Source organism: Petaurus breviceps, unplaced genomic scaffold (assembly GCF_028583685.1).
Source record: "Petaurus breviceps papuanus isolate PSGF00001 unplaced genomic scaffold, PetGlider_PUasm1.0 90849, whole genome shotgun sequence".
Taxonomy (NCBI): domain Eukaryota; kingdom Metazoa; phylum Chordata; class Mammalia; order Diprotodontia; family Petauridae; genus Petaurus; species Petaurus breviceps.
Window position 1 is genome coordinate 22,397,323 of NW_027187361.1, and position 24,950 is coordinate 22,422,272.

General features: G+C 39.9%; 1 long non-coding RNA gene across 1 annotated transcript in view; it reads left to right on the forward strand.

Annotated features, from left to right (window-relative positions):
* The window catches only part of LOC138149867 (uncharacterized), a 63,645-nt gene extending 59,317 nt beyond the window's left edge, over positions 1–4,328 (forward strand). The window contains exon 4 of the long non-coding RNA XR_011165449.1: positions 3,018–4,328. This is a non-coding gene — a long non-coding RNA (uncharacterized lncRNA). The remainder of the gene's footprint in view (positions 1–3,017) is intronic.
* The last annotated feature ends 20,622 nt before the right edge of the window (positions 4,329–24,950 follow it).

A 24,950-nucleotide genomic window follows, 5' to 3' on the forward strand; every position in this document is an offset into this window, starting at 1 on the left:
ATTCCTGACCTTATTAGGAAGGCTTCTAGTTTATCTCTATTATAGATCATGATTGCTTTTGGTTTTAGATAGATAATACTTATTTTAAGAAAAATTCCATTTATTCCTATGATTTCTAGGAATGATTTTAATAGGATTTCTTTAAATAGGAATGAGTGTTATATTTTGTCAAAAGCTTTTTCTACATCTATTGAAATAATAACTACATTTTTATGCTTTTCTTGAGTCTTTTGTTTGAATGTCAGATTTCCTATTCAGTGCTGATATTTTCATCAGGAGTGCTTGGAAGTCCTTTATTTCATTAAAGATTCAATTTTCCCCCTGAAGGATTATACTTAATTTTGTAGGGTAGGTTATTCCTGCTTGTAATCCTAACTCCTTTGCCTTCTGGAATCTCATATTCCAAGCCTCCCACTCCTTTAATGTGGAAGCTGATAATCTTGTTTTATCCTGATTGTGGCTCCACAACATTTGAATTGTTTCTTTCTGGCTACTTGCAATATTTTCTCCTTTATCAGGTTGCTCTGGAATTTGGGTATAATATTCCTGTGTGTTTTCATTTTTGGATCTCTTTCAGGAGGAGATCAGTGGATTTTTAAAATTTCTATCTTACCTTCTGATTATAGGACATTGGGGCAACATTCCTTGATAATTTTTTGAAATGCGATATCTAGACCCTTTCTTTGATCATTGCTTTCAGGTAGTCCAAAAAATCCTATTTCCAGGTCAGTTGTTTTTCTTCAGAGAGATTTCACATTTTCTTTTAATTTTTCATTCTTTTGATTTTGTTTTACTATTTTTAATACATCATGGAATCATTATCTTCCACTTGCCTAATTCTAATTTTTAGGAAATTATTTTCTTCTGTGAGCTTTTGTATCTCTTTTTCCTTCTGGTCAATTCTGCTTTTTAAGGAATTCTCTTCAATGGGTTTTTGTGCCTTTTTTTTAACCAATTAGTCAATTCTAGTCTTTTAGCTATTATTTTCTTCCATTGTTGTGCCTATTTTAACAAGCTATTGCCTCTCTTTTCATAATTTCTTGCATAACTCATTTTTCCCAATTTTTTCTCTTCCTCTCTTATTTGATTTTTAAAATCTTTTTTTAGCTCTTCAGGAATTCTTCTCTTTAGTGAATTTTTGTGCCTCTTTTATCATTTGACCAATTCTGTTTTTTAAGGTTTTATTTTCTTTAGATTTCACATTCACAATCTTCTGTCCTCAAGACTAGTAGAAACTCTTATCCCTTTCTCTTACCTTCACATCATAAAAAGGCTATAGAAGAATTTGACCAAAAACCAAGAGTTTCCTTAACATCCAAACACCCCAGGATCACATAAGTTCATCAGGTAATATCAGCAAAAGAAAGCCAAATATTTAGAAGGGAGGACCCCAGGATAATTAGGTTTTTGCCCAATGTTCTCAAGATGATCTGGTTGGTTGTTGAACATTATTCTCAAACAGGACCAAAATGACATCACTTTGTTGGAGTCAAGATACAGTGTGTCCTACTGACTGTGGCTGATCAGACCAATACGATCCTGGAAGGCTCTATCACAGGTTGGGCACAAATAGTGTATATGAACATTTAAAGTTGAAATGTCTCTAAATTTGTACATCTCATGTTTCTTTTGAGCTACTTAAATTCTGTTTCACTCAGAGAGCATAGTACTTTCTTTAATGTGGGCATGCCATGCTGGGTGGTCCAGTGTCTCCTGTGTCATGCAATTGATTCCAAAGTTCTTCAGGGAGACCTTCAGAGTGAGTGTCCTTGTATAACTTCTTCTGACCTGCATGTGAGTTGTTTGCCTGTTGTGAGCTCTCCATAAAATAGTCTTTTACACAATGCACATTTGGTGTTAGAACAACGTGGCCAGCCCAACAGAGTTGTGCACTCTCTGCAGTAGAGTCTGAATGCTTGGCAGTTTAGCTCGAGAAAGGACCTCAGTGTCTGGTAGCTTATGTTGCCAGGTGATCTTCAAATGGAAGCAATTCAGTTTCTTTGCATGTCACTGGTAGACTGCCAAAGTTTCAGCTTGGTGAGATAGAAGAGAGGAGAGGGGAGGGGAAGTAACCATGACCTAGAGTCTCAGGGCATTCTTTTTAGGCATCTGGCATCATGAAAATTCACATCACTACTTTGTGGAGGCACTTCAGGCCTGGTCACAGGACAGACAAGGAAAAAATGCTTCAAGGACACATCAAAATAGAATTTGAAACATATTGCTGCCAAGTGCTCACAAGTTACATTAGAAAGCACATAGTGTTTGTATGGAGCAATAGAGAACAATTCAGACTGAGCAAAAGCAACGTGTTCATCCTGAGGATAGGAGGCACTTTGGACAATAAGGACAGAGCTGTGGCTAGCAATGGTGCCCATTTAGAAGAAAAGAAACCTAGTTCCTGTAGTGAAGAATGAAAACAAAAGGTGCTCAATAAATGCAAAGATAATGAACCTGTATTGTCCTTTGACCCGAAGGTGAATACAGTGAATTAGAATGAAAAAATTAATAAATAAAGTTGATAGTAGGCACCAGGAAGATACGGATTTCAATGAGACTTCCAAAATCTTTCAAGAATTTTCTTATCTTTTTTTTTTTTTACTGTATAATGAAAATAATAAACATAATAACGCTAGGATGTTTGGAATCCTAAATTCTAAAGCTCAGCCAGATAATAGCATAAAAAAAGTCTTAAAAAAATATGTTGACGTTCTTCACCAGAGAATCAAGTATTAGCCCTAGAGTTGAAACCGATTGTTAAAAGAATGATCACATGCTCCCAACCCAAATTCTCCTTAACATTTCTCTTGGCTATAGCCTTCTTCATTTCCTATCTTTGACTGTGCAGAAATTAGTCTAACAGGTGTACCATTTTATTCCATATAAAACCTTATTTCACAGCTCTGTAGTTAAGAAGGTGAAGATACTTTCCTAGTTTAAAGCAAAAGTATCAAGACTTTAAACCTTTAAAAAGAACTATCTGAATATAAGCTCATAATAGCAAATTTTTGTTACAGGGCTTTCTGATATGTACCCAGATGACCAAAGAAGCACCACATGGGAGAGTATGAGACAGCAGGCACCAATTCTGGGAGAAAGAAGTCTACCTTCCCCTAACACGTGTGTCATAGCAGCCTCTTTCCACTGGCTCCATAGCTGGAACTGGTTACTTCTTTAAATCTACCTGCTGGAGAAACAGTGGAGCATCCTCTTTTGGGAAGAATCCAGGTGTGAGGGTCTAGTTCACCCTCAGCATGGGCACCATGCACTAAGCTTGGTGGGGAAAGAAAGGTCTACCTCCTCCTGGATTTAATTTAGGTCGTTTGGCCTCAGGAAATAGACTTGGGTTTTTGGTCTTTTTCTTTTGTCCTCTTCAGTTCTAGGAGAAGTTCTAGATGCAGGAGCTTGAGACGATGGAGTCACCATCCCAGGCCAGATGTTGCTCCCTGCCCAGCAGGGGAGCCCCCAGAAGTTAGGGTGCCAAGATGAGAGTTGGGGGGAGGGTTTTGGACTTGGAACTTGGTGGAACTGATGTCATCTGTACAGGAACTAAACTAAGTTGAAAACCTAATCCCCCTTCCCTAACCAAAACTCAAGAGAGTGCAAGAGGGATTATGACACCCCCCTCCCCCAGGTAATGGGGCAGGAAGGTAGGATATGTTCTTGCTATAACCTTGAAATGTTTCTTTGTAAAAAAAAAATGAATCTGATTATTAAGAGGTCAAATGGAAGTAGGGTGTTGAGGATCTTTGAAGTTTAAAGTATACAATAAATGGCAGCTTGAGCCAATAGCAGAAACTACATACCCCCCAACCCCCTCCCCCCCCCCCTTCAAGAGTGCTGGAAAATCCTTGAGGAGAGGTGCTCAAGTATATTCTTATGAAATGGGGGAGGGAGCAACCCAAACAGATAAACCTTTTAGCTAAAGGAACAATAACAAATGGAAAACAAATTCAAGAAAATGTTTACATTGGCGTGCATTTGAACTTGCTGGCGTGTATGATGCTAAAGTCGTTTGTTTATTGTTCTCTTATGGTACATGAACAAAGTATTTCTTGAGCTCTTAGAATAAAATTACAGTTGGTAGAAACATACAGTCATTTGAATCAAGTTGTTTCATATATTATTTAAGTATAAATACAGCTACTCTATGAGATAATAGATATTTTAACACCTTTACAAATTAAATATTCTGTGCTACATATGTATTATGGAGCCATACTTTTTTATTACTTCTATCATAATATTGATTTATTTTACTGTCAAAGAAAGCAAAGCTTTGGGAGTTGAATAGTCTATTTGAACCAAATTCATTAAAAGTAATAATCTAGTAAAATGTATCATTTTGATAATGAGACTTTCCTGTAATGTACTCTCATGTGCTAGTCTCATAATAAAACTATGCTATACTTATGTATTTCAAATTAGATTTGTGATTCTTCCTTATTCAGATGCAAATAGATCATTTGAGAAAAACAGTAGACATAGCTACATACATACTACCCCAAGGTTCTTAATGTTCAGATTTCATATAACAAAGATGTTTTCTTAGAATTTTTTTTAAATGAGTTATGTCAGGATCAGCCCATTTTCAAAATGTGTATGGCATGTGAAATATATGTTAGAAATACAGATGCAGTGTGAATTATTTCAAAAGTCTGGAATAGGGCTCATGTTGGAACTGGCTTTGTAAGAATTGCTTCATTGATTTTTAGTGGAACTGCTTTATTCCAAAAAGCTCAGATTAGCAGCAGCAGCTGGTGTCCAATGAGACCCTTCTATTTTCACCTACTTCCCAGCGGGGGTAAGGGAGGCACAAAGAGATTGAGATGACTGAGATCAAAGAACATGACACTGGTGTATATAAAATGGAGTCTAAGTATAGAAGTATCTGGGTCCTGTTTTTTCTGAATTACTGTAATATAGCTGTTATTAGTGGAACATTAAGAATTATTGGTTAATTGAATAAAAAAAATTGTATAGCTGAAAGGGTCTAAGAGATCACCTAGTACAATCCTTTCATTTTCGAGATGAGGAAACTGAGGTTAACTGATTTACCCAACATCACAAAGCTAGTTAGTAGAGTTTGCATTGAAATTCCTCTTTGTAGTTATTTGGTCCTAAGCAACCAGGCTTCTGAGTCCCTGTTTTCTCATGTGTACAGTGGAGATAATGATATTTGTGTATCACCCCCTCAGTCACACATGCATGGGCATCTGGGTCCCCTGCCCTGGACTGACTATTATCCTACTGTGCTGTAGGCAGGGATGTGCTGAAGCCAGCTCGTATTATTTTCAGGAGAGCCAGTTGGTAAATTTTTAGGGTGAGCATTTACATCCAAGAAATTGGTCAATTGTACAAATAAGGGCTTGATTTATTGTCTTATTGATTGTCTAGACTTAAGAAAGTGATAGAGAAAATGTTAATAATGTTTATTGAATTTAAAAGTCTTTCCCAGACACATATGACCTTCCCAGTGCTCCGCAACCATCCTTCTCCTCCCACCTCCAACCTGTCCTTAAACATTTACCAGCGTAGCTCTGGCTTTAGGGTTAATAGCGAAAGGCCATATTTCTATTATTGTAGTCACCCAGGACCTTCACTGGTATACTTCCTTTTTTTTTGCTTTTTGGAGGGCAATTGGGGTTAAGTGACTTGCCCAAGGTCACACGGCTAGTTTTTGTGTTAAGTGTCTGAGGCTGGATTTGAACTCAGGTCCTCCTGTCTCCAGGGCTGGTGCTCTATTCACTGCAACACCTAGCTGCCCCGCTGGTATACTTCTTTCTGGCTCCATCTTCCACAGCCTCCTAGACAATTGTCTTGACAACCATACCAAAGATTATACCCAGGAGAAACTTCTGTCCTGGGGCTCCTGCTCTCTCTGTTGGTGAGTATTTCTCTTAAGGGGCATATGAGGTGCTTGGGGAGGACCAGCTCCAGTGGAGGTTTTGCCAAGCCCTTTTCAAGGCTGCTCATGCACCTTTCACCTAACTCTCACCTGTGGGTACAAGAACCTGTAGCATGCTCAGCAGCAGCACCACAGGAAAACCATTTCTGCACAATCTTCCTCGTTAGAATATAGGATCCTGAAGGGTAGGCATTGTCTTTGCTTCTGCTATGTATTTCCCAAGTGCATGTAACACTGTGCCTGGCATATAATAAGTGCTTAATAAAATTTTTTCACTCATTGATAAGTCATTAATTATCGGCCCATAACCAAATTACTTCTAGCAAAGTGTCTATTAAGATAATATAGTAAGAATGATTGATACAAAATATTCCCCTCCAAAACCAGGGATGCATCCTCGCTTTGCACACACAAGGTCCCAGGAGAGAGTAGAGTCAAACATAAAGAATAAAGATAGTAAGGCACATGTATAGAGGACCCATTTGGCAAAGGGGTGACTCACAACTCCCAGTCACTGGAAGTCCTTTTCTCCCTTCATAGAGTCCCCATGAAGTTCTATTTTAAGTCCCCACTAAGACCTCATCTTTTACCAGAAGTCTTCCTCAATCCCTCTTAATTATAAATGTGGCTTTCCTCTGGTAATTATTTCCTATTTATCCTGTATATAGTTTGTTTTGTATATATTTGTTTGCATCATGTCTTCTCTGTTAGACTGTGTAATGGGAATGCAAATTTGGAAGATCTTCCCTGCCCCTAGGCTAAAATGCACCTGAAGCCTGGGGAGGGAGGCTTGTTTTTCAGTAGATACTTCTTGATTGGCCAGTGAGTCAATAAGGTTGTTACATTCTCTGAGCCAGGAGAAGGCTATATAAGCCCTGATGTGTAGCTTTGTTTTGGGGCTCACTTTGAGAAGTGTTCTGTGATTTGATCTGAATTCTGGGAAGCCGTTGTTGAGAGTCCCCCGGCTTTGAAAAACCCAGATGTGGAAACCCAGATGTTGACTGGGTATGGATGTAATGGCTGGACAGTTTGGAAAGCTGTCTACTTGATCTGTTAATGTCTTGATAATTCTGTCTGTATATTTTGAAGTTTGGGGTGCTGACCTTTTTCCCCTGAACAAGGTAAACGATATATGTCTGACTGATTAAAGTAAGCTTGTTAACCCATTTTGAGTTGCTTTCCTTTAACAAAGCAGATCCAAGAACCTGTGGTAGCTGCAAACCCTGAGGACGCTTGGGGTGCTTGCTGCTACAGACTGTAAGCTCCTTGAAGGCAGGGACTGTCTTTTGCCTCCTTTTGTAGCCTCAGTGCTTGGCACAATGCCTGACACACAGTAGGTACTTCATGAATGTTCACTGATTCATTGATTCTCCCTAAGTATAGCACTTTGCTGGGCTAAAATGTTCCGTGTCCTTTTACAGTCTCTAGCCCACTGATTTTTCTATATCACGTTTGTTCTCAAATGTGTCTTCCACCGTTCCCGGCTTCAATGACATGATCAATAGGGAGAAGGTAAGGTAGACACTCTCTCTGGGATCCCTCTTCTCATCTTCTAATCTTCCAGCCTTCCAAATAAGTAGAAGGCTCAGTCAGTCAATGAGGATATATTAAGCATCTACTATGTGGTAGGTATTGTGCTTAGTACTGGGGACACAAAGGAGGTAAAAGACAGTCCCTGATCTCAATGAACTCATTCTAATGGGGAGACAAAATTCAAACAACTGTGTTCAAACAAACTATGTATAGGATAAATTGACGATAAGCAATAGAGGAAGTGTCCCAAGTCTCAAATCCTGCACCTCTTGACCAAGACATTTTTGTATGAATAGATTTCCTCAACCAGTAGAACATTTGGACTACTTATTAATTCTTGATCTAAGTACATTCCTAGCTTAGTTACTATTTCCATCATGCATGTCTGATAATGTCTTATAACCTGTCTTTCAATGGTATACTCTATTGTGCCCACTGCAATCTCATTATTTCTATGTAGAACATCTGCAATTTTCATTCTCTGTTTAAAAAGTTTTGAATTGAATTGAATTTTCCCCACTTAATGGTATTTTATTTTTCCAATTACATATAAAATAGTTTTCAACATTCATTTTTGTAAAATTTTTAGTTCTAAATTTTTCTCCCTCCCTCCCCTTACCCTTCCCTAAAGACTGTAAAACAATCAGGATTAGGCTGTACATGTACAATCATACTAAACATATTTCCACATTGGTTGTGTTGTGAAAAAAGAATCAGAACAAGGGAAAAACCACAAGAAAGAGAAAACAGTCAACTTCACTCTGTATTTAGACTCCGTAGTTCTTTCTCTGGATATAGATAGCATTTTCCATCAAGAGTCTTTTAGAATTGTCTTAGAATCAGGAATGTGGAACCTGGGGCCTTGAGGCCACATGTGGCCTTCTAGGTCCTTGGGTGCAGCCTTTTGACTGAGTCCAAATTTCACAGAACAAACCCTTTTGTTAAGGGGATTTATTTTGTGAGTTTGGATTCAGTCAAAGGGCCACACTTGAGGACCTAGAGGGCCATACTTGAGGACCTCGATGCCACAGGCTCCCCACTCCCATTTGTATTGCTAAGAAGAGTTAAGTTTATCATAGTTGATCATCACACAATGTTGCTGTTACTGTATACAGTGTCCTCCTGGTTCTGCTCACTTCACTCAGCATCAGTTTATGTAAGTCTTCCCAGGTTTCTCTGAAGTCTGCCTGCTCATCATTTCTTACAGCACAATGGTATTCCATTACCTTCATATACCATAACTTGTTTAGCCATTCTCCAATTGATGGGCATCCCCTCAACTTCCAATTCTTGGCCACCACAAAAAGAGCTGCTATAAATATTTTTGTACATGTGGGTCCTTTTTCATTTTTTATAATCTCTTTGGGTTACAGACATAATTTTGATTCTTCTTAGATTATATTGTAACATGATTTCTAGCCACAGAATATCACCAGAAGAAAACTAATGTTGAAAATATAGGTTTCTTTGGCAAGGAGAAGTTTGCGTTCTCTGACAACCTGGTCAACTGCTATATCTGTGATCTAGTCACTAACCTCACAGTATTCCTGGAAACTGAGTACAAATTGAAGCATAATTTCTCATCTGCATTGGTGAAGACAGTTTTTTCACCAGAAATTTCCTATACCAATGAAAAAGAGAGCCAATTAAAAAAGAATCAATAACATATCCTCATTCTTATGGAATCTTTACCCAATTTAGCTATCTTGAAAAATCAATTCTTGTGGACTTTCACAACTGTGTTGCCTTGAGATTTCTTCTGTATATCTCTCGTCAAGTCCTACTGTCTTTCCAGACTTCATTTTGTTTAATGCAATTTCTATTCCTCATACAGCACACTGGACACACACACACACACACACACACATTCTGTCTTCAGTGATAAGAATAGTTTGGAAGATTGATTAAGAGCTTGTCCACACATTACTATGGGGTTATAGAAAAAAATCCTTAATATTCACTTTGTTGATTGATTCATCGATTGGGATGGAGGCAGGACATTAAAACTTGCACCACCTATTTCATAGGTTTTTGAGATATTTTGTAACACTTACAGAACTATGCTACTATTATTCCAAAACGTTGATAGATTCCTCTAATGGAAGGATTAGCTCCAAGTGTGTAGACTAAACCTTGTCCATGCTTTCCCATCCAGTATGTTTTTCTTCCAGTTTTATCCAAGCGTCCCCATAAATCTTTCAGATAAACTATTCAACACCCTGGAGGTTGTTCCAGGTTTAATTCTTGATGGGTACCAAAGAAGTACTTGTATTATCCATCTGTGGTTATTAGATGGTTGAACTGAAGTCACTTATAGTCAATTTTTAATGAACAAATTTCAGGCTCTTAGATTGATGGCCTCCCAACCCACACAGAAAATTGAGCGGTTGAAGCATAAGAACGCTTATTGAGAAGGATGCTTATTGACTATGATTTGCAATTGGATGAGCAACCAATTGAGCCGGTCCATCAACACATTATCTTGGCTACATATTGCAGATGGATGATGAACTAGGCCACGAATTAAACAAATAGAGAGGATGGGTTGGATTGCATTAGGGAAACTGCAGCATTTTACATGTTCTCAAATTACTCTGCAAACTTAAAATCTCTTTTTAGTCCCTGGGTTCTTTTGGTGATGTTTTATATATATTTATGTACTACCACAATCACCAAAGAAAAAACATTGCAGGTTACTTTTGGGGGGAAAAAATGGAAAACAGTATATTATGAATGATGCAAGATGCAACATAAAAGATATTATCAAAGAAAAGGCCTTTCCATCTCACTGGGTCTCAGTTTTTTCATCTGTAAAATGAGGAAGAAGGGCTAGAGGACACATCTGTGAATTATATCATTTTAATTTTAAAAGCCTTCAGGGATTAATTTTTCAAGCTATCTTAAAAAAAGCTGTGCATTTGTGTGTGAGAGATTCCAAACAAATAGAGATAAAATCATTAATATTACTTGTAAGTTTTTTTAAGCAGACTTATGGTTTCCTTTAAACTATAGCTCTGTGATCTGTTATAATGGAGAAATGGCCAATGAAGGCTTATTTTTAACACCTAATATTCCTTGTCTGGTTGTAATCGGACATATGTAACTTTGAGGAGTCTTTTTTCAGTCATGAATTAATTACTGAGGGACTTGTCTGCAGTTTTTCAGTTGATTTCAGACCTGGAAGGACTGGTGATGAAGCTGGAACTATGTTTGATTACAAAACAACTGAGTGAATTACCTTCCCTCTGTGTGTGTGTGTGTGTGTGTGTGTGTGTGTGTGCATGCTTCCTCCTTGTCAGCTTTTGAGGACCATTGCTGTGAACTGCCGGGGAGAGGAGGGGCAACAGGCCCTATCTCCCACCTAGCCAAGTGTCTATGAACATCTAGAACCTCTCTTCTTCTTGTTACTTCCTTCTTTGTTATAGATAAATGAGTGCCCATAGGAGACCCATTAAAGCCATCCAAGGTCCCACCAACAAGCAGGGTCATAGAGCCTGTGGAGGCCACAGTGAAGGGGAGGGTCTGGCATTGTTCTGGGAGATCTTGACCCAGAGCAGAAAGGAATTTGGCCTGTTAGCTAAGATGCTTTTGCAAGGAGCTGGCCAGCTGAGGAAGGGTACAATTTGTCTGTCTGTGACACCACACCCAGAAACACAGGCCAGGAGCTGTGGCATGTCCTTTAGGCTCACTTTTCCCTACACGTCTGCTTCAACATATTTGTGCTTTGATTTGAGCCCACTCTCCCCAGGGACTTGTTTAGGGGATGTTTTTTATAACTTCCTTCCTTATTATACCTTAGTAAAAAAAATCCCTTTGGAAAAGCTAATTGATAACACCTGGTTAATTGATATCAGTAGGGAACAAATCGGAAAGAGGTTCATGATCAATAATGTTAGCCAATCCCAGTACCACTGGATTACTTGGCAATAGACCTCTGAGGAGAAAAGTAGTCAGTTGCCTTCTAGGGAAAGAAGGCACTTCTTTTAGTGTGGAAAGTCAGGTTAGAGGGGATGCTAAATGTAAAAGGTTTCAATAAACATATATTTGGGTATCTTTTGCATTTTAAGTGATCCACTAAAGGCATTCTCTATCCACGGCTATTCTTTTGGGATGCCCTAGTTTAAGGGATCCACTAGAGAAAATTAGCATTATATTTCTGTAGTGCTCCAGACTGTAATTGGATAGTCTTTTCTGGTATTTCCTTTGTAAGTCAGAAGTCCAGTTCCTTTGAGATAACTTTTACATAGTTGAATATGTAAGTACTGACTGTATTGCAATGTAATTTTATTACTGCAATATAATAACTGTATTATAGTAATATTTTTATATCACTGTAAATTACAGGTATGGAGGCTGGGTGTTGGATTCCTAGAACACTGGTACCTAGTAATGCAAATAGGGCCACATATAAAAGTTCTCACTAAAAGAGTGCCACAGCAAACAAAACCAATTCAACCAAAATCAGAAGGAAAGCAGGAAATTGGAAAACATTTTTTACAGCAAGTTTCTGTGATAAAGGCTTTATTTCTCAAATTTATAAGGAACTGAGTCAAATTTATGAAAATAAATGCCATTTTTCAATTGATAAATGGTTGGAAGATAGAAACAAGCAGCTTTCAGAAGAAGAAATCAAAGTTATCTATATTCATATGAAAAAAATCATTGTCACTAATAATTAGAAAAATGCTAATTTCTCTGAGGTACCACCTCACACCTATCAGATTGGATCACATGACAGAAAAGGAAAATGATAAATGTTACAGGGGATGTGGAAAAATAGGGACACATGCACCATTGGTGGAGCTGTGAACTGGTCCGACCATTCTGGAGAAGAATTTGCAACTATGTCCAAAGGGCTATCTGTGCACACCCTTTGATCCAGAAATACTGCCACTATGTCTGTATCCTGAAGAGATCAAAGGAAAAGGAAAAGTACCCATATGTGCAAAAATATTTATAGTAGCTCTTTTTTTGTGGTGGCAAAGAATTTTGACATCAATTATAGGATGGTTGAACAAGTTGTGAAAGAATCAGAACAAAAGGGAAAAAAAAGAGAAAATCGTATGTTTTGATGTACATTCAGATTCCATAGTTCTTTCTCTGAATGTGGACAGTATTTTCTATCATGAGTCTTTTGGAATTGTCTCAGATCATTGCATTGCTGAGAAGAGCTAAGTTTATCAAAGTTGATCACCACACAATGCTGCTGTTACTATGTACAATGTTCTCTTGGTTCTGCTCACCCGCATCAGTTCATGTAAGTCTGTCCAGGTTTTTCTGAAATCTATCTGCTCATCATTTCTTATGGAACAATAGTATTACGTTACATTCATAAACCACATCTTGTTCAGCGATGCCCCAGTGGATGGGCATCCTCTCAATTTCCAATTCTTTGCCACCACAAAAAGAGCTGCTATATTTTTGTACATGTGGGTCCTTTTCCATTTTTTATGATCTCTTTGGGATACAGTCCTAGAAGTGATATTGCTGGATCAAAGGGTATGCACAGTTTTATGACCCTTTGTGCATTCACTTTATTTTTCTTGAAACATCACTAATATGAATAATGTTTCATATGACTTTACATTGTAATGGGGATCATATTTCTTGCCTTTTCTAGAGCTAAGGGAGGGGTGGAGGGAAAGAATTTGAAACTAAAAATAAAGCTTTAAATGAAATGAAGGAGTGCCACAGGACTTGAGAGACAAGGATGTTGAGAGCACTTGACAACATACCATTGAGACTTTGGGATGGGAAGTATTCACTAAGTGATATGAGAAAAGTGATGAAAACAGTCTTTTTCAGTAAGTTACCTGAGGTTATGGACTCTTCTAAATTCCTGGTAGGATAAGAGTTTCAGAAAGAACTTAGAGACTGATAACCAGGCTTTTCCCAGAGGATGAGAGGATATTGCATGGGGTTAAGACTGTTAATCAATGAAGAAGTCTCTAGAGACACACTGGAACTATACTTCAAGTGAAGTCATCTGAAGTGCAGAAGCAGCTGTAGACGCCAATAAGTGTCAATAGTCCACAATGTAGATCTTAGGTGTAGATCGTGCCTTTTCTCAGGAAAGGAACCTGGGTGACAAATGGGACTGAAGCACTATTGCCTTGGCAGGCTTATGAAGTAGAAAAGGGAGGGTGATTGCTACTTAGCTTCTGGAATTGCAGAGAGTCTGAAGACTTCACTGCAAAGATGCTTGTGGAAACTAGAAAATAGTGTAATAGTGATAAGAAACCACAAGAAGCATGTGTCAAGCTCATTCAGTGAAAAGGAAAAAGGCCCTTCAAGTTTACAATTAGAGTGGACAGTCAACTACAAAGACCAGTGAAATCTGAAGAAGCGAGTAGTTAGACTATGAGCAAATGGGCCATGGTATAGTTTATTTCAAAGAGCTGAAGTGCAAGCAGCCAAAATGGCTGGACACAGTAAACCAGCTTATACATCATTTCTAAGCTGCAGTGAATAATCTAACTTGAAAAAACTCATCTCAGTCTAGCTCCTTGACATCTTCTGTGTGTGGACTCTAGAAACAGGACAAGAGACCGTCTCTAATCACCTAGACTCAAGGGCAAATACTTATAGAAAACCTGCTGAGGAAAATAACTGTAGACATTTCACTAGGAGAAGTCAGGGGTCCCAGGGACCAGGGGTCACAACTACCTAATGAAAAGATACCACTAATAGAGACCAAATGAAGGGACAAAACTGCATCCTGCCAAGATAGATCTAGGAGTGATGTGCAAACCTAGTAGAAAGAAGCAGAGTTAGTGTGTGAGAAGCTGAATTACTGAGATGCGAAATCAGGACACGGAGATGAAGCCAGCACTGGATGCTACACTTGAACTCAGCACTAGTTACATATTGATTCCTGGACCTGGATTTATTGCAACCCTCTACAACTGCCCCAAAGTGACAGCAAAGACTGCAAAGTTTCTATATTGAATAGTGGATCTCAAGTGACTATTATGTACCAGAATTTCTTTTTTTTTTTTAATTGACTTTTAGTTGACAACATTCAGTTCCATAATCCCTTGAGTTCCAAATTTTCTCCCCCTTTCTTTCTTCTCCCCTCTCCCCCATGGTGGCATGCAAGCTGACATAGGTTCTACAAATACCTTCACATTAAACATTAGTCAAGTTATGTACCAGGATTTCTAAAAGAGACACAAGAAAAATTTCATTGCAGCCTCTGAAAGGGTTAGGACTCTTTGGAGTAAGCACCAAAGACTATTGATACTAAGGCTACATTGGAAGGAGTCTAAAGCCTGCTGAAGAAGTTATTGGTTTGACAGGAAGTAAATATTTTGGCTTTGGTACATCCACATCTAAGAACACCCCTGTTGTGTCAGCACACACTTACTCAGTATCTTAGCAATATATAAGTAGCAATAGCCATTCCAGCATAAGGCCAGTAGCCAAATGACCTGTCTGATCCAGACCAAAATCAGTCATGCCCAATGGCCAAGTAATTTCCTGGTTCAACTCAGAAGCAGCCAGGCCTGGAGACGAGACGGTACAACAGTTAGACGATCTGCTTTGACAGCCTAGCAGGTAAGGAGCTGACACAGCGGAAGTCATTCATCACCAGCTCCATATCCCACAGAGAACTCCATGAGAGAACTTCTCCCTGAAGAAAGAAAGGACACTGAGACCTTGCATTTCCAGAGCTGGGAGTTGTCTGGTTGCATGCATTCCCTGCACATTATGTCTCACTGTAATTATACTTTAGGGTCATGCCCACATGTCCTTTTAATTATTCTGTATGTTTTTGTTGTAAATGCAACCCTGGTTTGCAGGAATTTGTTTTTTAACCATTGTTCTTACTATACCATTTGAGTAAATGTCAGAAAGTCAGAATCAGAGCCAGAAAGCCTATTGGTAGATTGTTAAAAGCACAGTGGGAGGGGCTCATGATCTGGTATTAGGGAGATAAATTCTCCTAGTATACAAAAGGTAGTAGCAGTCACTTTTCTGGGATGCAACATGCCAGTGCCTGGGATGCTTAAGAGAGTGAGTTCAGATTGGGCTCCCATCCTGTTGGAGCCTTAAGTGGTATGTATGACTAGAGAAGGAGGCTTCCTAGTCAGATATCAAGGACTCGGTCACAGAACCAAGATGGTGCAGTAACAGAAACTCCCCCAAATTCCCCTCCAAACAACTTTAAAATGATGCCTCAAATTGAATTCTGGAGCAGAAAAGCAACAAAATGTTGGGTTGAAACATTTTCCAGCCCAAAACAATTTAGGAGGTGAGCAGGAGAGGTCTATCTCACTGGGGATGTAATAGGCGTTAAGAGTTCAGTGTAGGCAGTGAAGGTGGGATCTTGGGGGTGGCTGCAACAGCAAAGCAGTCACTTTGGGAGCTCTCAACACACAGAGAGTAGAGGTGGGTCAGACAAGTTGTCAAAAGGCGATCACAGGGTGCCCCTTGCTGACAATGGGTGCAGGACCCTATCGCATCACCCATACATAGTTCTCGGTATGGGTCCCAGGGTAAAAAGAAACACTAAATACTGGTTCTTGTGGCCCTGGGGAATAGAAGTACTCATTTCAGCTCCAGGGCAGAGAAGAGTGCTTATGATCACTCTGAGAAGAGTGGGGACCTAGTCTCAGGTCCAGGGTGGGAAGAGCACTATTATTTTTCTGAGTCGCATTTAAAAGGTCAGAAGGAGCAAGTGATCACAGCCACAGAAGAGAAGGATGGATCCCTGGGCTTAGAGGGGTGCTCATGGAGGCCCATAGGCTCACAGCCTAGTCCAGAGGAATAGTGAGCATACCTCTCCTTAGATCATACCACCTTGGAAGGACTGAAAACTTTCAGACCCCAGAACAAGCCCTGAAAATAGCAGCACAGAACACCTGAAACTTGGGACAGTGCTCCCTTTATGCCAGGAGCAGAGCTGAACTTTAACATAAAGTCAAAGTTCAAGAAATAGACCGGAAAAATGAGCAAACAACAAAAAAGAACCTGCCCATAGAAAGTTGCTGTGGAGACAGGGAAAATCAAGATACAAACCCAGAAGAAGTCAATGAAATCAAAGCAGCTACATCCAAAGACGCAAAGGAAAAATGTGAATTGGACAGAAGCCCAGACAAATTCCTGGAAGAGTTTTTGTTTTGTTGTTGTTGTTTTAAAAAAAGGGATTTTAAAAACCAAATAAAAGAGGTAAACACTGGGAAAAGAAAAGAGAGTCAATAGCCCGGTGAAAGAGGCACAAAAACCCATTGAAGAAAAGAACTCCTTAAAAAGCAGAATTGGCCAAAGGAAAAAGAGGTACAGAAGCTAACTGAAGAAAATAGCTTCTTAAAAATTAGAATTGGGCAAGTGGAAATTGATGATTCCATGAGGTATCAAGAAAAAGTAAAACAAAATCAAAAATATGAAAAATTAAAAGAAAATGCGAAATATCTCAGAAGAAAAACAACTGACCTGGAAAAAATAGATTGAAAAGAGAAAATTTAATAATTTTTCAACCCACTGAAAGCAATGATTTAAAAAAGAGCCTTGACATCATATTTTAAGATATTATAAAGGAAAATTGCCTCAATATCCTAGAATCAGAGGGTAAGATAGCGGCCAGAAAGAAACAGTTTAAATTCCGTGGAGCCACAGCCAGGATAACACAAGATTTAGTAGCTTCTACCGTAAAGGATTGGAGGTCTTGGTATGATACTATGGCGGGTAAAGGAGCTAGGATTACAACCAAGGATCACCTGCCCAAGACAACCATGGATCAGTTTTATTATAGTAGAGATTCTTTTAAAGAAAATGTCTTAAGTCCATGTCTCCAATATCCCTCGCTTGGACTAGATGGCGGCTGAGTTTCCTTACAATTCTTCAATCACATGATTCTATGGCACTTGAGTGACTAGTTTAATGGTCACGTCCTCAATATAAATAGGGAAGTCTGGAGATTTAGGTAGGAAGAGAATGAGTTCCCTATCAGACATACTGAGCATGCCATGCCTATGAGATCTGCGGGAGGAGATGTTTAGTAGGCTGCTGGGAATAAAGGCAAAGAGTTTGGAAGAGATATTAAAACTGATTATACACATATATGTATATATATGTGTGTGTGCATACGTGTATATATATGTATGTACTATATATGTGTATACATATATACATACATATGTCATTTGCATAGAGATATTTCAATCTACATGAACTAAAGAAATCTTTGTCAGAGATGATAGAGAGAATGTCCTGGAGAATACCCGTGTTAAGGGAACAGGCAATGGAGGTTGATCCTGAGAGGGAAACTGGGAAAGCGTGTTGAGAAAGGCAGGAGAGGAAGGAGAGAGCTCTTCTCAGAAGCTGAAGAAAGAGTCTCCAGAAGGACAGCAGATACCAATTCTAAAGGCTATAGAAAAATCAGGGAGGATTAGGGCTGAGGAAAGGATATGGCATTTAGCAGTTTCGACTGTTGTTAACCTTGGAGAGAGGGTAGTTTTAGTTCAATGAAAATTGAGGCTAAGAGATTGAGGAATGACTGGTGAGGAAGCAGAGTCAGTGAGTGTGGGATTCTAGAAATGAAAGGGAGCAGACACAGGCCTTGAGAGGTAGAGAACTGATAGTTCAGAAGGATTACACAGTCATAGGAAGGTTCTTTGAGGGTGGCATAGTCCTGAGAATGTTTGTAGGCAGCCAGGAAAGAGCCAGTGTATAGTGATTTAAGTAGGACTGAAATAGGGAATGATTGGTATGCCAGGCTCCTAGAGGAAAAAGAAAATAAGACTGAGGGAAATAAGTAGAAAGGTTAGCCTGGACAAAGAGAGGGGCCAATTCTTTCTTTGAATCAGGAATAAAGAAGATGTGGAAGGCTTTTGAGATATGGAGTTAAGGAAGAAGAGGACCCTCATCACAGATGACCTCTGTTTTCTCAATGAAGGAGACAAGGACATATGTTAAGAAAGAAAAAGATGAGTTTAAAAACAGAATATCTGGAGGCATGGACACAGAATCTATTACAGAAGAATAAAAAGAGAAAGACTGAAGCTTAATTGAAATTAGGTAACATTAATTTAGACCCAGTTGGCACAGAAGTGAGTTGCCCCAACATCATTCAGAAGCCTGGGAACCCAAGTGGAGAAGGCAGATTGGGGGTGGAAGGGCAGGGAGTGGGCAGTCCGGGGCTAAAAACTGGCAAGGTTTAAATGGCAATGGAACAAGAGGCCAAGTGAGTTCTGTGTAGAGGACCGTGTGTGGCTAATCTATCCATTATAGTGTCTAAACCAGGTGTGTGGAACCTGTGACCTTGAGGCCACGTGTGGCCCTGTAGGTCCTCAAGGACAGCTCTTGGACTGAATCCAAACTTCACAGGACAAATCCCCTTAATAAAAGGACTTGTTCTGTAAAACTTGGACTCAGTCAAAAGGCCGCACCTAAGGACCTAGAAGGCTACATGTGGCCTCTGAGGCCCCAGGTTCCACACCCCTGGTCTAAACTATGAAAGGAGAAAAGATTTAAAGTATAACCATCTCCGTGGGTAGCTAAACAGAGAGAAGCTGTAGGTCATGAGAAGCGAGGAAGCTGATAAACTTGGACTCTAGGATGCTTGAAAGGACATTAATATGTATATATTTTAATTCATAAGAATGAGTAGGGTGAATAATAACCTCCATGTAGGTATAATCCTGGCAGTATTATCTCTAGGCCAAAGAGCATGAATAATTGAACAAATATATATTTTGTTTATTTCATTAAATATTTCTCAATTACATGTATAAAATTTTTTAACATTCATCTAAAAAATTTTGAGTTCCAAATTCTCTCCCTTCCTCCTCTCCCTCATCCCTTGGGAAGGCAAGCAACATGATATTGATTATACATGTGGAATCATGCAAAACATATTCCCATGGCATGAGAAATTGATTAACTTTTCTTATGCATTTTAAATTGTTTCCCACAATAGTTTAACTAATTCACAGCTTCACAGAGAATTAGCCTGTCTTTCTCCCCATTGCCCTTCTAATGATGAATTTTCTCCTCTTTGATAATTTGATAGGTGTCAAAGAATACATCAGATTTATTTTAATCTGCATTTCTCTGGCTATTAGTGCTTTTAAACAGCTTTTCAGATGGTAGCTTGCATTTCTTCTTTTGAAAACTCTTTATATTCTTGAACCGCTGGTCCATTGGGAAATGGTTTCTGTGCCTCATTGAGAGGGGATGACCCCGAGTCTTCAAAGACTATGTCAGCAGAGCACAAGCTCTGGAAGAATCTACCACTTTAGAAAGACTTGATGTGGTCCTGGTGACAGATTGTATCTAATGTTTGAGGTTCAGCTTAACTAAGCTCAGAGGCCATCACCACTCATAAGAAAGAGAAAAATACAAAATGCCTTCTTTAAGCCTTTGAGGTCAACTTCTGCAGTGACACTGTTGGAAGGACTAAGAATCATCGTTTTTAAACTTTTTTCAAACATTGCTCAATGACTTGCTAGGGTTTTAAGTGGTACTTCTCGGGCTAAAATTTTTATCTTCAGACTTCTAGTAATGTTTTTTCTGCCACACCTTGAAACTCTGCGAGATAAAACTTGTTAGAGGAATAAAAAAAACCAGTAAATTCCACGTTCTTGAACTGTTCTTTCAATTAGTGTGACAAGCAAAATGATTGTTATTCCATTAATTTTTCATCTTGATAGATTTTTATATTATCAATTATAAAACAATTCTATCTTCCTTCTTTGGTAAGGGGTGAGTATACTATGATTTTAACTATACTTCATTTTTTTTAAATGTTCATGAGTAAAAATGAACAAGCTACAAAAACAAACAAACAAAAAAACAACAACCAAAAAACCCTACTTGTAAATGTCCCAAGTAATAGGCTGACCAGAGAACAGCTTAAGATCAACCATGGTTAAACCTCTTCAAACCTTTTTCATGTAAACTCCAAGTAGAAAGGGATCTGAGAGGGTAAATAGAGGAGGTTTTATATGGTGGAACCTGTTGCTGAGCAAGAATCCCTGCTATAACCTAGCCAGCAACTGTTCATCTAACTTGTTTTTTAAGACCTTCAGTGAGGACAACTCTCTCATTTACAGATGGTCTCCATTTTCTTAATAAAGTAGTAGACAAGGACCTATGTTAATAGAGAAAAAGGTGGGTTTAAGAAGAGGATATTTGGAATAGCCATTAAGGGACAGAGAATCAATCACAGAAGAATAAAAAGTAAGGTAACAATAAATAAAACAAAAAGAAGATAAAACCATTACACTTTGGAATAGCTAATTCCCCAGTGGGCTGGAGCCCTGCATGTTATCCTCAAACTGCTTTAGCCCATCTGCTGAAATGCTTTTCAAGTAGAAGATGCGTGACCACTTGTCAGGTATATTATAATAACAGCAGTAAAGTTCAGAAGACTTAAGTCCTAGTGAGGAGGGAAGGATGAAGGGAAGTGGTGACTCTTCCTTTTATCAGCTGTGTGACTTTGGGTAAGTCACTTACCTCCTAGCCAAACAAACCCTGTCTTTTCCACCATGCTCTGCTTCCTTCTATGCTGAAATTTATATGATTTGACATGATAAATCTATATTCTACCTAAAATCATTCTTTAGAGAGGTGGCATTGTATCATAAGAGAGAAGGCTGGCCATGAAGACCCAGAGACCTCTGTTCGACTCATAAGATCACAGATTTAGGTCCCGGACACATCCTCTGTGACCAAGTACATGTTTCTTCATTATTCAACTCTTTGTAACTCTCAAGGTACAGACCAGTTGCTGGTCTCCATTGATGAAAAGGGTTTCCACACTGGGAGTTCCTTATGCAGAGGGAACCATAGCATCCAGACCAATCACAGATATAGTAACATTAATATGCATTTTAAATTTGGGGCAGATTGGCCACTTCTTGTTCCTCATGCGCAGGATTCTACTGCCCACCTCTGAGACTTTGCCTAGGCTGTTCCCGTGCCTGAAATGCCCTCCTTAGTGTTGTGCTTGCTGCGTGACCACAGGCAGGTCATGTAGTCTGTCCTGTAAGATCTGTTCCTTCACCTGTAACATGAAGTGGTCGTTAGTCTCTAAGTTCACTTCTGCATCTATGATCCCGTGAACCCGTCCTCTTGGAACCCCTGGTTCCCTTCAAGTTCAGCTCAGTTGCTCCCTTCTCTCCCATGCTGCTTGGCTGTCCGTGTTCTCTTCCATGTCCAACACGACTTCCTGTTTATCAGTGTACGCACTGCATGCTGTTTATTTGTTTTGTTTTTGCATTCTCAGCACCTAAGACATTGTGTTGAACATCATGTAATATTGCTTTGCCATGGGACAGAATTGACTCTGGGTAACTGAAGGTTATAAGGGGCAGCTGGCAGGGTTGGGGCTCTGTGGCTAGAGTGCTGAGCCTGGAGTCAGGAAGAGACCTGAGTTCATATGTGACACGGGGCAAGTCACTTAACCTCCATTTGCTTTAATCCAGTGGGAAAGGAAACAACAAACTACTCCAGTATCTTTGCTGGGAAAACCCTGTGGACAGTACTGGCATGCTGTGGCCCATGGGGTCATGAAGAGTTGGACATAACTGAACAACTCACCAAAAACAAGTGAAGGCTATGCCCGTGGAATGTACATTCTGTCAAGTCCTATCAAAACTACAAAGGTTGGCACCTGGAAAATTGTCTTGTTAGGGAGTGGCTAAGCTAAAGTAGTAGCACAAAGAGGGCACTAGCTGGCTTCGTAGACAGAGTGCTGGGCCTGGAGTCAGGAAGATCTGAGTTCAGATGCTGCCTCAGACACTTACTAGCTGTGTGACCCTGGACAAGTCACTTAACCTCTGCCTTAATCCGGGGGAGTAGGAATGGCAAACCTCTCCAATCTCTCTGCCAAGAAACCCCCAAGGATAGTGCTGGCATGCTGTGGTCCTCAGGGTCATGAAGCACTAGACACGACTGAAAGACTGAGTAACAGTACTGGAAAGCTTATAATGGTAAAGCTGGGCACCAGGATATCTGTCTGCGCATATATCATACCAACACCTATGTATATTTGTGCATTATAATAGGAAAGTCCAGGTGTGTGTGTGTGTGTGTGTGTGTGTGTGTGTATGTGTGTATAACACAGAAACTCAAGAAAAGGGTATCTGATTTTTTTCTGCTGGTAGTAGTACTTACATATATATCATTTATCAAATTGGGAATCTTTTAAGTATGAAATCATCTACAAAGTAGTACACAAAGGTTCGTGTTTTTAGGAACCTTAGATGTTACCAAATCTAACCCCCTTATTTTATAGATTAGGAAACTGAGGCCCAGAAAGGTGAAGACATTTGCCCAAAGTCACACAGCTATTAAGCATGTGAGCTTGGATTTTACACTAGGCTTTCCTGATCCCAGCTCCAACATTCTATGCACTATACTGTGGGAAATACTTTAAGTGACTAAAATATAGGGTTAGAAATTGTTTAGCTATTCATTGTATACTAAAAATGAAAATAGCCCTTAACCTATTTTAGAGAGATGAAACAAGAAATTGTCTGCTACGTTCCAGGAACTGTGCTGAGTTGGAAATAAAAAAAAAAAAAAAGGAACCCCTGCACATAAAGAGATGAAATTCTAAGCCAGTAGACAACAGGTACATATAGAAATATATACAGAATAAATACAATTGGGACACAAGGTAGTTTGCGGACAGAAGGCATTAGTAGCCGGGGAAGGCTTCATGTAAAAGATGTCTGAGTAGAATTTTCAAGAAGTCTAGAGATTCCGAGTTGCAGAGGCAAAGAGGGAGCACATTCCAGGCATGGAGACAGAAGAAACAAATAGGCATGTATGCCTGAATAGCAGGATATGGGACAGAATAATGTCCAAGACTCTAAAGGTAACAAAGGGCCAGGTTATGCAAGAATTGAAGTCCAGGAAAAGGAGTTCATATTTTCTCCCATACATACCGTAAGAGGGAGCCACACAGGCTTATTGAGTTCTTTAGGGTGGGTCTTCAGACCCACAGGAAAATGGCTTTATTGGCTTGAATCAAGGAGACCAACTGGGAGGCTATTGCAATCGCTCAGGTGAAGATTGCTTGAATTAGGGTGGTGATTGCAAGAGTAGAGAGAATAGTGAATAACAAAAGTTGCTGTAGAGACAAAATGTCAAGATTTGGAAACTGACTGGATTGGTAAGAATGAGGAATTACAGGAGGACAAAAGAGGCAGATCCGTGTTAGGCTTCAGCCCTTACTGACTGCACCACTCACTTGCCTTGCTAGAGCTGGTTTTAGGGAAAAGATAAGGGAGCTTAGGTTCAATGAGTACATAGGGTCTTAAACAGGCTTCCATTATCGTACTGATCGAGATCTCTTAGACTTGGGTCACCTTGGGCAAAACCACTCCCTGGCCCTCAGCTCTTCATTTTTAAAATGAGGGGATTCTATGCCCCCAGGGCCCTCTTCCAGGTTTAATGGTGTATTCTTAGCCGAAGCTCCTTTACCGGGAGGTTCATTTACTTCTGTACTGATTTTCTAATGAAGTACTAGACTGGTCACATCCTGGGTGAACTGAGATTGTGAGAAGTTCCAAGAGACAGTGAGTGCCTTTACCTTCTACTTTTGCTCTACTTGAGTCCTATCTGCTGCAATGAGGGAGGGGGATAACCTAGCACTGAGCCTTAGCTCACCCTCTGAGTCAACACTTAGACCAGCATTTATGAAGTGCTTGATATGCACCAAGAGGCAGGGCAGACAGAGTACCGGGGTTTGGAGTCAGAAAGAGCTGAGTTCAAATGTGACGTCAGACACCTAGTAGCTGTGTGCCTCTGGGAAGTCACTTAGCCCCTATTTGCTTCAGTTCCTCATCTGTAAAATGGGGGCACACTGGAGAAGGAATGGCAAACCATTCCAGTCAGCCTCTTTGCCAAGAAGGCCCCAGGGACAACATCCCCAAGCCCCCTCCAGACTGCGCAGCAGGGGCACCAAGCACTGCACTAAATGCTGGAGATAAAAACTAAAGGTGAAAGCCAGTGTTTGCCTTCAAAGACCTCACCGTCTAGTGGTGAGAGACGACCTTCGAACAGCTGTGAGAGAAGATACATACAGAGGAAACGAGGAGTCACCTCAGAGGAAAGGCATTCGGGAATTCGGACAGGTTTCCTGCAGAAGGCGGCTTAACTGAGACTTCAAGCCCCGCGTGGGTGAGCGAGGCAGGCGCATGTTAAGAAGGTGCACCAGGAGGCTCCGTCCTTCAGGAAGAAAAGCTTTGCACCACTGCCCTAGAGTCACTGGGGTTACTTCGGGGTTTGGAAAAAGCAGACTTTAAGAGTCCTTAAAGCAGAGACTGTGAGCCGTTTGGTGAGGCGTGGACCCCGCTGGAAGCCTCGTTCCAGAGTCAACACTAAGCGCCTGCTGTGACGCGAGACACGCATGTAGCGTCTGTATAGGTGTCTGTGTTGTGCATGTGTGCATTCTCCACTATGTATCTTATCCTGCCGTGACACTGGACACGCATGTAGCATCTGCATAGGTGTGTGTTGTGCATGCATATGTGCATTCTCCAGTAGGTGTCTTATC